The sequence below is a fragment of the Bos taurus genome, chromosome 11 (genome assembly GCF_002263795.3).
Source record: "Bos taurus isolate L1 Dominette 01449 registration number 42190680 breed Hereford chromosome 11, ARS-UCD2.0, whole genome shotgun sequence".
Classification (NCBI taxonomy): domain Eukaryota; kingdom Metazoa; phylum Chordata; class Mammalia; order Artiodactyla; family Bovidae; genus Bos; species Bos taurus.
In genome coordinates, this window is record NC_037338.1 from 69,368,628 (window position 1) to 69,380,675 (window position 12,048).

Genomic DNA, 12,048 nt, shown 5'->3' on the forward strand with positions numbered 1-12,048 from the left:
TCTCTTGGTGGGGAGTGGGGGTGGGGAAATCCTGCTTATAAAACCTACCTTTATCTAAAATACAAAATTTGTCTTTAATCAGAAAACCACTTGACAAAGTCACAGAGTAAGTCAGTGGCAGAGCCAGGCCTAGAATCACTGTGGAAGTAAACAGTTCAAACTGCAATAAAATCATTTGTTAACTTAATCAGTTCAAGAGGAAACTCAGTTAAGTCGCTCAGCCGTGTCCGACTTTTTGTGACCCCATAGACTGCACTATACCAGGATTCCCTGTCCAGCACCAACTCCCAAAGCTTGCTCAAACTCATATCCATCCAGTCAGTGATGCCATCCAACCAGCTCATCCTCTGTCATCCCCTTCTCCTCCTGCCTTCAATATTTCCCAGCATCAGGGTCTTTTCCAATGAGTCAGTTCTTTGCATCAGGTGGCCAAAGGATTAGAGTTTCAGCTTCATCATCAGTCCCTCCGATGAATATTCAGGACTGATTTCCTTTAGGATGGACTGGTTGGATCTCCTTGCTGTCCAAGGGACTCTCAAGAGTTTTCTCTAACATCAGGGTTCAAAAGCATCAATTCTTTGGCACTCAGCTTTTTTTATGGTCCAAATCTCACAGCCATACATGACTACTGGAAAAACCATAGCTTTGACTAGATGGGCCTTTGTTGGCAAAGTAATGTCTCTGCTTTTTAATATGTTGTCTAGGTTTGTCATAGCTTTTCTTCCAAGAAGCAAGCGCCTTTTAATTTCATGGCTGCAGTCACCATCGGCAGTGATTTTGGAGCCCAGGAAAACAACCTGTCAGTGTTTCCATTGTTTCCCCATCTATTTGCCATGAAGTGACGGGACCTGATGCTTGATCTTAGTTTTCTGAATGTCAAGTTTAAAGCCAAGTTTTTCACTCTCCTCTTTCACTTTCATCAAGAGGCTCTTTGGTTCTTCTTCGCCTTCTGCCATAAGGGTGGTGTCATCTGTGTATCTGAGGTTATTGATATTTCTCCTGGCAATCTTGATTCCAGCTTGTGCTTCATCCAGCCCAGCATTTCGCATAATGTACTCTGCATGTAAGTTAAATAGGAAGGGTGACAATAAACAGCCTTGATGTATTCCTTTCCCAATTTGGAACCAGTCTGTTTCATATCAGGTTCTAACTGTTGCTTTTTGACCTGCATACAGATTTCTACTGTGTGGATCACAACAAAATGTGAAAAATTCTTAAAGAGACGGGAATAACAGACCACCTACCTGCCTCCTTACCTACAAGAGGAAAGTAGTCCTGTGACAAAGAGTAACTACAGACTGAGACAAAATGATCTGATGCTTTATATAAGATATTTGGAATCAATACTTTTAGACACTGTGCTGCTGCTGCTGCTGCTAAGTCACTTCAGTCTTGTCCAACTCTGTGCAACCCCATAGAGAGCAGCCCACCAGGCTCCCCCATCCCTGGGATTCTCCAGGCAAGAACACTGGAGTGGGTTGCCATTTCCTTCTCCAATGCAGGAAAGTGAAAAGTGAAAGTGAAGTCGCTTAGTCATGTCCGACTCCTAGTGACCCCATGGACTGCAGCCTACCAGGCTCCTCTGTCCATGGGATTTTCCAGGCAAGAGTACTGGAGTGGGTTGCCATTGCCTTCTCCATTAGACACTGTAATAGAATCTAAATAATCTCCTTAGGGTCAATGGGAGCCTACCTTTATAAGCATTATTTATTCCTATGGAAGTACAGTGATGGAACTGGAAAAAGACACTGAGGATGGAATTTAGGATTACTGAGAATCTAACACAAGCTTTGCAGTGACTATGTAACTCTGAACACTAGGCACCTTCTAGCTCTAATTTTTTTTTTTTTTTTTGGTGTAGCTAATTTTTTTCACATATGATAATATACATGTTTCAATGCCATTCTCCCAAATCATCCCACCCTCACCCTCTCCCACAGAGTCCAAAAGACTGTCCTATACATCTGTGTCTCTTTTGCTGTCTCCCATATAGGGTTATTGTTACCATCTTTCTAAAGGAGCTAAGACAGCCAAGATGTTTTGAATATAAATCACTAAAAGGAAACAAAAAGCAAGCCTGAGTCTAACGGCAATGCTCTTGGGCAAGTGCCATGTCAGTAAGGGATGCAACTGCAAAGCCAGTCAAGCGAGTCTCCATCCCAAATCAGTCATTACTGAGCATAAGCCAACATTACCTTTTCCTCCCAAGTTATATAAAAAATGGATAATCATCTACTGTGACTTTAGCAGCAAGCTATGAAGACTGCATATACATGACCAGATTTTAGTGCTGAAATTTTTAAAAACTTAAAACAGTCCATGTAACCTGACATGGATTCACTAATAATTCATAATGATTATTGTGCTTCCCAGTATCTGGTCTAACCGGAACATAATTTGTGTGATTCACTGCAATGACTACTACTACACACCCTACCATTTCTAAAGAGAGAAGTAAGGAAAAGAAGGATTTTCCCTGGGTCAAAGCTGAAAATCTCTAAAGCTTGATGGTTTTCTTAATAGCTTTACTGAGATATAATTCACATACCAGAAAGTTCATGCATCTAAAGTGTACTTTTCAGTGGTTTTTAGTGTATTCACAGAGTAGTGAGATGGAAGCACCGCAACCAACTTTAGAACATTTTCATTATTCTCACCTCAGGCTGAAGAGCACTTGTGGTCTCCTCTATTTAATAGCTCTTCTTCCAGTTAGCCACATGGTTTCTATTCACCTGGTTCAGGTCATAGCCCAAAGGTCACTTTCTCAGAGAGGCCTTCCCTGACCACCCAATTAAAACCTGTAACGCAACCCATGCAGCACACACGTCAAGCGTCATATCACCTGCCACCCCACACCCCTACCCCATGCATGCACTTCCTTTTTCCCCAGATATTGATCACATCTAGCATTCTAATGTTGACTGTCCGTAAACTCCATGAGGGCTTCTCTGATAGCTCAGTTGGTAAAGAATCCGCCTGCAATGCAGGAGACCACAGTTTGATTCCTGGGTCGGCAAGATCTGCTGGAGAAGGGATAGGCTACCCATTCCAGTATTCTTGGGCTTCCCTTGTGCCTCGGCTGGTAAAGAATCCACCTGCAATGTGGGAGACTGGGGTTCGATCCCTGGGTTAGGAAGATCTCCTGGAGAAGGGAAAGGCTACCCACTCCAGTATTCTGGCCTGGAGAATTCCATGCAGGGTAGTCCATGGGGTCCCAAAGAGTTGGACACAACTGAGTGACTGTCACTTTCAAACTCCAAAAGGGCAACAATTTTTGTCTATTTTCTGCTGTAGCCCTAGAGCCTGGAACAGGACCCTGTTGTAAATGTTTCACATGTGTAGAAGGGAAAGGGGGAGGGAGAAGAGATGAAAGTGACTTTACTATTGCAAATTTTACTAGTTTGAGAGATCTTTGTTCTAATTTATTAAAAGGATTTTTAGTATTTTTCTCCTTTAGAATGAAAGTGTAACCAGAGAAAATTAAATGAAGTTAACTAAATTTAGCACCACTGCAGACAATCCATGCTTTATATTACAAAGATTAGCAAATACCTAATAAGTAACAAAAGGTTTCCCCAGTGACTTAGCTGGTAAAGAACTTGCCTGCCAATGCAGAGCAACCCACTCCAGTCGTCTTGCCTGGAAAATTCCATGGATAGAGGAGCCTGGTGTGCTATATAGCCTTGGTGGGGTCACAAAGGGTCAGATACAACTGATGACACATGTAACTCTCTGCAATAAGTATGAAAGAACGGGGGGGAAGGGAGGAATGGTGATCTAAGTGAACTGAAGGAAACTGCAAACCACTCCAGTATTCTTGCCTGGGAAATCCCATGGACAGATAAGTCTCATGACTTAGCAACTAAACAACGACAGTTCTAGCCAATATGTGAGAGCAAAAAGTCGTAAAGAATGAGGGGCTGCAGCCAAAACAAAAATCTTATTGTTTACAGAAGTGACTGTCTATTTAGAAAAACCAAAATAAAACTTCAGGTGAAATGCTCTTTTCGCTAGAGAAATTCAAGCGTCATCATTCAACTCAGATAATAATAAGAATTTTATTTGGAATAAAGGAGTGTTAAATTTAAACACTAAAGAAAATGAACACTTAGAAAGTCCTTATAATAAATGGAAATATGTGCTTATCAAAGACAGAAAGCTAATTCCAAGCCTCTTAAAGAACAAAGCCCATAAAAACCACTTTTTCTACCTTTTATCCTATATACCACTAATGGCAAGGCTTGAAATGACAACACTGCACAGCATGCTTTCTTAAAAATGGAGAGGAAAAAGCTGTCAAGAGAAGTAGAACCAATGTGAATTCTATTTATTGGAAGCCTGGAGTATGCTTCAGTAAGTTCCAAACATCATGCAAATATTAGTCACACATCTTTCTGTGCAGTTTAGAATTTGCTTTCCATGAAAAATGTTCAAATATTCACCGTGGAAAGATCAGTCTAAGTGGAATCATTGAAAACCATTTCTACCACATCAGTTCAGTTCAGTTCAGTTGCTCAGCCATGTTCGATTCTTGGCGACCCCATGGACTGCAGTACCCAGGCTTCTCTGTCCATCACCAACTCCCGGAGCTTGCTCAAACTCATGTCCATTGAGTCAGTGATGCCATCCAACCATCTCATCCTCTGTCGTCACCTTATCTTCCTGCCTTCAATATTTCCCAGCATCAGGGTCTTTTCCAATGAGTCAGTTCTTTGCATCAGGTGGCCAAAGAATTGAGTTTCAGCTTTAGCATCACTCCTTTCAATGAATATTCAGGACTGATTTCCTTTAGGATGGACTGGTTGGATCTCCTTGCAGTACAAGGGACTCTCAAGAGTCTTCTCCAACACCACAGTTCAAAAGCATCAATTTTTCGATGTTCAGCTTTCTTTATGGTCCAATTCTCACATCCATACATGACCACTGGAAAAACCATAGCTTTGACTAGATGGACCTTTGTTGGCAAAGTAATGTCTCTGCTTTTTAATATGCTGTCTAGGTTGGTCATAAATTTTCTTCCAAGGAGTTTCTTTTAATTTCATGGCTGTAGTCACCATTTGCAGTGATTTTGAAGCCCCAAAAAATAAAGTCTGTCACTGTTTCCACTGTTTCCCCATCTGTTTGCCACGAAGTGATGGGACCATATGCCATGATCTTAGTTTTCTGAATGTTGAGTTTTAAGCCAACTTTTTCACTCTCCTCTTTCACTTTCATCACATAGCACGTAGCACTACCACATAGCAGTCTGTTAGAGTTTGGATCATTCAGTTGGGTTCTAAAGCACTTTCTGAGAGCTGTTGTTGTTGTGTAGTTGCTAAGTCATATCTGATTCTTTTGCAATGCTATGAACTGCAGCCCGCCAGGCTCCTCTGTCCATGGGATTTCCCAAGCAAGAATACTGGAGTGGGTTTCCATTTCCTTCTCTAGGGGATCTTCTGGGACCAGGGATCAAACTCGTGTCTCCTGCATTGGCAGGCAGATTCTTTACCTCTGAGACACCAGAGAAGCCCTGCTGCTGCTGCTAAGTCACTTCAGTCGTGTCCGACTCTGTGCGACCCCATAGACGGCAGCCCACCAGGCTCCCCAGTCCCTGGGATTCTCCAGGCAAGAACACTGGAGTGGGTTGCCATTTCCTTCTCCAATGCAGGAAAGTGAAAAGTGAAAGTGAAATCGCTCAGTCGTGTCTGACCCTCAGCAACCCCATGGACTGAGCCTATCAGGCTACTCCATCCATGGGATTTTCCAGGCAAAAGTACTGGAGTGGGGTGCCACTGCCTTCTCTGAGAGAAGCCCTAAGTTACTGCTTTTTAAAAATTTAACACTCACATACCATTACCATGATAAAAGATCTGAAAAGTTATTTATACAAATAAAAAGAGTTTCAGTTTACTAAAACTCAATTTACCACATACTTGGCAAAATGAAATAGTAGCCGATAAACTGTTCAATTTTTCATTATTTTAAAATGAAATCACTTTTTTAAAATGTCTGGCAGACATGTTACTAAATGCTACACACTTAGACAAACACTGTTATACACACTGATCATACTAGTTTTAGTAATATTAAAATCTTTAGCTAAGAATTATTATATGTATGGACAAGCTGTAGTTCCCCCTAAGCGAGGGAAAAGAAACAGACACCAGATCTGCATTAGAGATTTTATTCTGTACAACATAGCTCTTGCCTACAATTCTCCTCCAGCACTACAATAATACTGGTCAATGGGAAAGCTAAGAGTTACATGACATTGAAAAATCATTAGAAATAAGAGTTTAAAATAAGAGTCTCAAATCTAGGGTCACAGAGACCAATGGGAAGTAAGTCCCATAAAGCAAATCAACTTATAAAGAAATACCAGAGTCATTATTCCCAAATAAGATGTGTATGCTTCAAAACACACTGGCTTAAACAAAACAAAACAAAAAACTGGCTCCAACATGCTGCTGATGCTTATAGTATTTTTTCACAATTCCTTTTTGGGAAATCTCTGCAGAACGTTTAGCATATTTTACTAACTACCCTTGATGAATCTTCCAACTTAGCATATTTGAGTTTTTAAACCAATGAAGGCGTCACAAGGTTTGCTATGGAGAACATGAAGGAGTCACACAGTTTTGCTATAGAGATCATCAGCAGAGTAATATATATTTGGTTAAAAATGGGATGTACAGGAATTCTCTGGTGGTCCAGTGGTTAAGACTCCGCACTTCCACTGCAAGGGGCATGGTCTGATCCCTGGCTGGGGAACTAAGATCTCTCATGCTCTGCAGCACAGCCAAAAAAAAAAGAGAGAGGGAGAGAGATAAAATAAGGCAATGGCAATTTTCTTTTGTGAGAAAACCCTGGAAAAGTAAAGTATCCCAAAGTGTCTGTTCCAAGCACATTTTTCACTTAGATGTCAATGTGAATCAACTTTTACAACTATCATTCATTACAACTCTTTTATCAACAAGAAAACTGAATTTCTAAGAAATTTCTAAGAAAACTGAATTTGAAAGAACAGGCTTCAGCAATACGTGAACCGTGAACTTCCAGATGTTCAAGCTGGTTTTAAAGAAAAGGCAGAGGAACCAGAGATCAAATTGCCAACATTCGCTGGATCATGGAAAAAGAGAGTTCCAGAAAAACATCTATTTCTGCTTTAGTGACTACGCCAAAGCCTTTGACTGTGTGAATCACAATAAACTGTGGAAAATTCTGAAAGAGATGGGAATACCAGACCACCTGATCTGCCTCTTGAGAAACCTATATGCAGGTCAGGAAGCAACAGTTAGAACTGGACATGGAACAACAGACTGGTTCCAAATACGTCAAGGCTGTATATTGTCACCCTGCTTATTTAACTTCTATGCAGAGTACATCATGAGAAACGCTGGACTGGAAGAAGCACCAGCTGGAATCAAGATTGCCGGGAGAAATATCAATAACCTCAGATATGCAGATGACACCACCCTTATGGCAGAAAGTGAAGAGGAACTAAAAAGCCTTTTGATGAAAGTGAAAGTGGAGAGTGAAAAAGTTGGCTTAAAGCTCAACATTCAGAAAACTAAGATCATGGCATCCGGTCCCATCAATTCATGGGAAACAGATGGGGAAACAGTGGAAACAGTGTCAGACTTTATTTTTGGGGGGCTCCAAAATCACTGCAGTTGCTGACTGCAACCATGAAATTAAAAAACGCTTACTCCTTGGAAGGGAAGTTATGACCAACCTAGATAGCATATTAAAAAGCAGAGACATTACTTTGCCAACAAAGGTCCGTCTAGTCAAGGCTATGGTTTTTCCAGTGGTCATGTATGGATGTGAGAGTTGGACTGTGAAGAAAGCTGAGCGCCGAAGAATTGATGCTTCTGAACTGTGGTATTGGAGAAGACTCTTGAGAGTCCCTTGGACTGCAAGGAGATCCAGCCAGTCCATTCTAAAGGAGATCAGTATGCTTTCTGAACTGTGGTGTTGGAGAAGACTCTTGAGAGTCCCATGGACTGCAAGGAGATCCAACCAGTCCATTCTAAGATCAGTCCTGGGTGTTCTTTGGAAGGAATGATCCTAAAGCTGAAACTCCAGTACTTTGGCCACCTCATGTGAAGAGCTGACTCACTGGAAAAGACTCTGATGCTGGGAGGGATTGGGGGCAGGAGGAGAAGGGGACGACAGAGGATGCGATGGCTGGATGGCATCACCAACTCGATGGTCTTGAGTGTGCGTGAACTCCGGGAGTTGGTGATGGACAGGGAGGCCTGGCATGCTGCAATTCATGGGGTTGCAAAGAGTCACAACTGAGCAACTGAACTGACTGACTGACCCCAAATCTCCTATCAATACTTAGAACCAAACTAGGAACTAAACATCAAGTCTCCTAATTCCTGTTCAGTATTCTTTCCTATACACTATATTGCCTATGGTCTTCAAGGCTTGAGAAGAGGAAAGTAGAATTGCCTTTAAAATTCATTAAGGGTTTTTGTTTTAAAGTTAAGGCAACTGAGAATCCCCCAAATTCTCTAATAATATGCAATGTGATTTTGAAATACACGTAATTTTAGAGATGTCGATTCTAACTGCTATAAAGAGGAGACAGGGACTACAGAAAGTCAACTGAAGGACAGAGGTTCAATGAGGTTAGGCCCTAAACTAGAGCCAGCATGGGAAGGCCACACTTCTCATAGCTCAGTCAAAATGTATGAATATGCTTTGTTTCTTATGCAGACTTAAAAAAAATTTTTTTGAGTTGACATCATTACTGTTTAATAGCACTTATTGAACATTTACAACACCAGACAGTATGCAGCTGCTGCTAAATTGCTTCAGTCGTGTCCGACTCTTAGTGACCCCATAGACTGCAGCCCACCAGGCTCCTCCCTCCATGGGATTTTCCAGGCAAGAGTACTGGAGTGGGATGCCACTGCCTTCACCGAGACAGTATGCTAGGCACTTGTATCTCCTCATTTAACCCTCAAAACAACTCTACTAGGAAGGCACATTATATCCCTATTTTAAAGATAAGGAAACTCGAATCCACAAAGCTTACATAACCAGAGTAAAAAAGTATGGCAGACTGTATTTCCCAACAATGGCTACAAAAATATCTCCTATCCCACGTGTTCTTTTTCCCCCGAAATCAACTTTTATTTTAGAACAGGTTTAAATTTACAGAAAAACAACTCTGTAAAACAATTTCCTATAAATCAAATTTCTTGTCCTTAGAATTTTTAAAAGTCCCATGTGTTGGTCAGTGCAGTGGGCCTGAACTTGGCAGATCAATCACACTTGGAAAGCAGATCCTACAATAAATAGGGTTTTTGTGCCAGTAACTACATTAATACATAGTATATTCAGAAGAATATATGAATGAGCTGTCATGGTATTTAAGACCATGTCACTCTAATATAAAAATCTGACTCCAAAATGTAAGTATAACATCATTCCCAGTGATATGACCAAGCAGGTAATACTACTTCTTTTTAAGTAGCCATATTCTCTTCCCACACTGTAACAGAAAAATACAAACCAGAGATGTTTCTACATAGTCAAATAAGTCCCATTTACTTTCATTTAATAGCAGTACTTACAAAATATTATTAAATTTATTATGCACATTTTAGGATTAAGTTGTTGCCAGTGCTAATTATAACATGCTTGGAAAAAAATTTAAGCTATACTGATTAAAATTCTATTTATAAAGGGAAATCTAAACCACAGAAACGGTGCTTAGTTTAGAACATGTACATAACTGCCAAACTCAATCCCTGTTTAGCTGTCACTCACTGAAACACTGTAATTACAAAAAACCAAAATGAATTTCTAAGTGTTTCAAGATGAAACAGTCCTGGCTTAACTTTCGAGGCTTGTAATTACCTTCCTGAAAAGGTAAATACTCTAAGTTTTAACTTAATTTAATATTAATTCTAGAAGTTAACACAGATTGAACATTTGATTTTACTCTAAAATGGAAGCCACCTATGAAATTTAGAACCTTATAAATTAACAGTCAACTGCTAACCAAAGAAAATTACTTGGGAGACAAAGGTCACTGCTAGCTTCCTACAGTCATTTATGGATAATGGAAACCTCCAGGCTTACTGAATGGGTTTGGAAGACTCTTCATGTACATTAAGTTTATGTCTGCCCAATAGAGGAATGCATCACGATGACAGAGTCCCTCACTTCCCACTCCCTCTTCAATCAACTACAGTCTGACTTGTTGCTTCTACCACTCTACTGTAACCATGTCAGCAAAAAAAGTCCACTTTCACCTTGTCAAATCCAATGGCCACTTTTCTGTCCTCATTTTGCTTCACGCGCATGGCCACTTCCTCCCGGAAAGGCTTGCCTTTCTTTGCTTCTGCAATACCGCTTTCCTGGGTTTCTTGTGACCTCACTGCTCCCTCTCTCAGGATCTCCTGTGGCTCCTCTTCCTCTACTGGACCTCTCAATTCTAGGGCTTCCTATCACTGGGACATTGTCTTCTCTCTATCCTTCCTCTATCCTTTTCCTCCTTCCCTCCTTCTCTACTCTCCACATTGTGACCTTTCCAAAACATATCTCCAACACAATCCTCTCCTCCAAGCTCGACTCACAGATTCAGCTGATTACCTGACACCTGGGTGTCTAATAGTTCTATCAAACTGAGCGTGAAAGTGTTAGTTGTTCAGTTGTGTCCGATTCTTTGTGACCCCGTGGACTGAGCCTGCCAGACTCCTCTGTCCATGGAATTCTCCAGGCAATACTGGAATGGGTTGCCATTCCCTTCTCCAGGAGTTCTTCCCAACCCAGGGATTGAACTCAGGTCTCTTGCACTGCAGGTAGATTATTCACCGTTTGAGATACCTGGGAAGCCGACAGCATATCCAGAACATATCCAGAATAAATGCCATTCCCCCATTCCTCTACTCACCACTCAGCCTTTGTCCTTCCCCACCTCTGTAAATGGTATCAGCAACCACTCAGATTCTCCACCAAGAAACCTAGGAGTCATCTTTCATTCTTTCCTTTCCCTTACTCCTATCTCTGTCTTTTCTCTTGAACGTGACCAGCTTATACCTATTCTTACCAAAACTCTTCATTTTATTTTCCCAGATCCTGGGCCACAGAATTCAAGACCACAACGTATCCCATAATTCTCATCCCTGAAATAACTCTTAAAGATTTTTCACCACTATAAAAAACTTTTGGGAGAAGGACAAAGAGAAATAGGAAAAACAAATGAAGCAGGATCACAAAATCTTAAGAAATTTAACATGTGCCAAAAGGCACATGGAGTTGCATGCAATTTTTCTAAGCTCCTACTTTCATTGACATTACCTTCTCTAGAGCCCTGCTCAACCTTTCTAGACTTTTAAAAATCCTAGGCTGGGCACTTTGAGTATCTCCTTTCCATTAAGAAAGCTGCTATTTTGTTCCTTTTCACATTCTCTCTCACTTCTTACTGAGACCCTAAATGGAAAAATAAAGAAAAGGGCACACTGATAACAAGTCTAGGTATAAACACAGAACCGAAATAGGGAGAAATGGAGATTAAGGAGTAGTCAGGCCTTTAAGGTCAACATTAATGTAAATTATTAAATACAAATTAGGAAGTGTACACAAATGATTTAGAGCAAAGACACAGTTTCATAAATGAACACCAAATAAGTTTCCAGAAATAAGAAAAATCTACCTTATATATCACAATATTCTTTTGTTCTAGGGTGCACCTTCTCTTTCCAATAATTATACCAAAAATGCATGCTATACTGTTTCTGTATGACTAACACTGACCAGAGTATACCACAAGTAGATAAAATCCAGGGTATCAAAAAGCCAACACTCTCGATCTGATGAAATTAACTTACCAACAAATGGAGAAATCAATTTCTACTTGGTCTAAATAATGAAAACCAAATGGAGAAAGCTACACTGGCCTCAAGATTCAATGAAGAAGATGGTAAATGACTCTGAAAGCCAAAAGTCATAAATGCCCTCAAAGAATTCTTAAGCATAGGAATAAGCAGTAGATTCTCTGAACTTTAAAGAATAGATATTTTACAGAAAGCAAACTAGTAAAGTACG

At 40.5% G+C, this 12,048-nt stretch overlaps 1 protein-coding gene across 3 annotated transcripts in view; it reads right to left on the bottom strand.

Moving 5' to 3' along the window:
• The window catches only part of LCLAT1 (lysocardiolipin acyltransferase 1), a 201,650-nt gene that overhangs the window by 146,015 nt on the left and 43,587 nt on the right, over window positions 1–12,048 (bottom strand). The gene's annotated exons all lie outside the window — the stretch shown is intronic.